Source organism: Pinus tabuliformis, chromosome 3_1 (assembly GCF_031772625.1).
Source record: "Pinus tabuliformis cultivar Carrire ecotype Pingquan chromosome 3_1, CPIR1, whole genome shotgun sequence".
In the NCBI taxonomy this organism is placed as follows: Eukaryota; Viridiplantae; Streptophyta; class Pinopsida; order Pinales; family Pinaceae; genus Pinus; species Pinus tabuliformis.
Genome location: NC_142301.1, coordinates 763,625,158 through 763,628,688, shown reverse-complemented (window position 1 = coordinate 763,628,688; position 3,531 = coordinate 763,625,158). Strand labels below are relative to the sequence as shown.

The 3,531-nt window shown below is 37.5% G+C and overlaps 1 pseudogene; it reads left to right on the top strand.

The window, feature by feature from the left end:
- Window positions 1-1,167: 1,167 nt before the first annotated feature.
- LOC149189621 (AP-3 complex subunit delta pseudogene) lies at window positions 1,168-2,341 on the top strand (annotated as a pseudogene).
- Window positions 2,342-3,531: the final 1,190 nt, after the last annotated feature.

Genomic DNA, 3,531 nt, shown 5'->3' with positions numbered 1-3,531 from the left:
GCTTCGCATTCGAAATCCCAGTTGAGAGAAGGGGTGATCTGTCAATTCTTTTTTTTTCTCCATGTGTGTATCGGTGCATTGGTTATGGAGAAAAGACAAAAACATGTACACCTGGGCCTAATATGCCAATGGATGTTACGAAGCTTGATGATGTAGATTACAAGATCACACAAATAACACTTCAGCTTTGCATCTTTGAGATGCATAATATAGCTGGGATTAGATGGGTTTGTGCTAGTTATCTATTTTCTCCTTTTTGTTCTATTGGGACGTTGTCTTATTGATATAGGGGAGTAGGATTAGGATTCAACAATCCATGGCTACCTCACTGGTTTCTCTCACAGTTCTTACACTTATTTTGCAGTATGTTGACTCGAGTTTGGAGTCGATCGTCAATGTTCTTATGTGACATTGCTTATTATTTTTCTGCCTTTGAAGTTTCTGATGTTGTTGTAGATTCTAGTGGAAATGTAGTGAGAGTGAGTAGGGTTCCCAATGTCACAATGATTTACGAATGAGTATATCTGGTACTAGGTTCTACAGAGAATAAGTGGCACTCTATGAGACTTTAATTGTTGAGAACCTTCTGTATAACACGTTGGAAAAGCTTCTAAGGAAAGTTGTTATGTCATGTTTTTAGGGATGAAATTGGTTTTAAATTGCAAAATATCATGACTCACGTGTAACTCTCTGCTTATTAAGCACCTATGTTCTCACCATGGCTTGTTAGGTCTGCACTAATGGCTTACATATTTGATAGATAAGAAGATACACATCATTTTCACTGTTGAAGTGTGTGAAAATAATTCAACACTAGCTCTATGAGGGGCCATAGTGGGTATAAGGATCATAAGAATAATGTCACCTTTCATTACTCAAAAGGTTTTGACATGGTAAGCCCATGTGCTTACATGATCCCACAGATCCATACTAAGTGATTGTTTTTCTTCAAGCTCCTATTAAGGCATGGAAATGTATAGGGACAATTGTTCATCCTTTGATCTCTCCTTGACATTGTCAGAGTACTAGCCCCTTAGCATGCTTCAGTCTACCCAAGGTTGTATTGAATTGCATCTTCTGCAAATTCGCATTACTAGAATAACATTTCAACTTTTTATTTTATATAAATTCACATAGAAACATTACCCAAAAAAATACATATATTCAATGACATCCACAATCATCGAGTCCTTGTTCCATAAAACACTAAAGGACTTGGTGAAGTGTCTTCGTGTACAAATGATAGGAGAAGCTCAATATCTAGCAAAAGCAATGAATGAAATCCACAAGGAAATTACGTCGACAGATCATCACACAAAGGCAGTTTCATTATAGAAGCTCACATATCTAAATATGTTTTAAGGGTTTGACATGTCTTGGGTTTATTTTCATGTTTTTGAGGTCATGAGCATGTTCAGATTTTGTCATAATAAAATCAGGTATTTAGCTGCATCCCAAGGCTTTCACGAGGATACAGAAGTATTTCTACTTATAACTAATCAATTGAGAATTTTTTTAATAAGTAGTAATGAGTATGAAGCTGGTTTGGCATTATAATTCTTATCTGGAATTGTTACCCCAGACCTTGCATGGGATTTAGTGTCATAGGTTTTCACCATGTTAGGAAGCAGCAACGCATTGTTGAAAAAGAAGGCTAGGATAGTGCTTTTGATGTTTTTTGACAAATACCGAGATGATGCTAGGGTTTCCTTCAAGAGATGGTTGGAAAACTTACAAGAGTATGATCCCCAAGTAGCTTGCATGGTGTTTGGCATGCTTTGTCAACTGGGCATGAGATACCCCGAAACCTATTTTCCCTACACACCTAAATTTTAATAGATTTTAAGTTGATTCTAAAAATAATTGGATACTTATTAAGATTGTGAAGTTTTTTAGGGTCTTGGCACTGCTAGAGCCTACGTTGAGAAAGAAGATCATGGAGCCTATTTTCCAGCATATGCATAAGATAGTGGTGAAGTCTCTACTTTTTGAGTGTATATGGACTATGATATCAGGTTTGACATATTATGGTGCAATAGTTAAATTTTCTGTGGAGAAATTGAAAGATTTGATGATGGAAGATGATCCCAATCTCAAGTATATTATTGCACTGTAGGCACTTGCTGATCTAATACTGAAGCATATATGGGTTGTATCTATAAACAAAGAAGTTATCTTAAGGGCTCTAATCTATCCACACCTTACTATCCAAGTGGTTGCTCCCCTCCTTTTTGTGGGGATTATTTTCGAGAACAACCTCATTGATACTGTAAGAGTATTGATGCATTATAGTCTTGTATTACATCCTAGTTGTTCTAATTGGATGGAATTATCTTTTTGATTAGCTGGATTTGTTTCCAACCATGGGTTGACATGTGGCCCAGTCGGAGGCTGCCACGTGCCAGCCTCGGGGCCACCAAAATTATGGGTCAAGTCCAGGGAGAGGCAGTAGGGGTCAAGATCGCAACCTCGCAACATTAATCCAAAGCCTCTGCAATTACATCATACACACAATTCTTAATATATATGGTGCACGAGTTTTATTTAAATTCAAATGCATGCCATATCAAAGGAGGGGCCAGCCCACGGGGGGGTGGTCAGCCCTTGCTCGTGTCTTTACCATGTAAGCACCAGAGAGTGGCGTGAGGGCCTGACTAGAAAGAGTAGGCCATTAGCCTTAGCCAGGGTCACACGGCCCCTCACGTGCCCAATTTTTTTGGAATTTAGGCGTTAGCAGACATTTAAAGTGTCCAAAAATTTCGGCCGAAATTCAGGAAAAATTGTCACTCCATTAGCACATTTTGGGGCACATTTCTAGGATGGTGTCAAATTTTAAGGAATTTGTGGTGAAATTAGCATAAGATTGGGAAAGGCAATAACTTCTTTAAGTTTTTACCAAATCAGGAGCAGAAAGAGGGTACACAAGCATTTTTGGGCATTCTGAGTCATTGGAATAGTTTTCAGAGATTTTTGAGCATTGTAAACCGATGTATTTTCACTTTTCAACATAATAAAGAGCTCCAAGCCATTGGAAGTTGGACCAAGGAGATGCAGCCCAGGAGGGGTAAACTCCTTCATCATGTGCTGTTGTGACACTTTTTATGGTCATGTTCATGTCTATTATATGTTGTTGTTCAATCATTTATTTATGTTAATTTTCACATAAAATTCACATAAAAACACTTAAAAACCCATGTTTAAACTTGAAAATAATTTCATAAATCCTCAAGCACTTTTACTATATTTTGAAAAGGAATTTTATCATAACAAAACTAATTTTCTCAATTAGATCAAGTTTGGTGTCAGGGCTCTTGGTTTTATTTTTTCAAGAATGATTTAACTGTTTGCAAGTGAATGTCATGCCTACACGGTTAAAACTCAAGAGAGGAGAAGGGAAGCTGGTTAAAATCCCTAAATTTGCATGAAAGTGAAGGAGGGAAAGGTTGCCACAATCTCCACCACCAATTCTTCCCCAAGATGTAGCTAAAACTTCAGTGAGCATGTTTCATGAAGGAGATCCTAAAAACACTG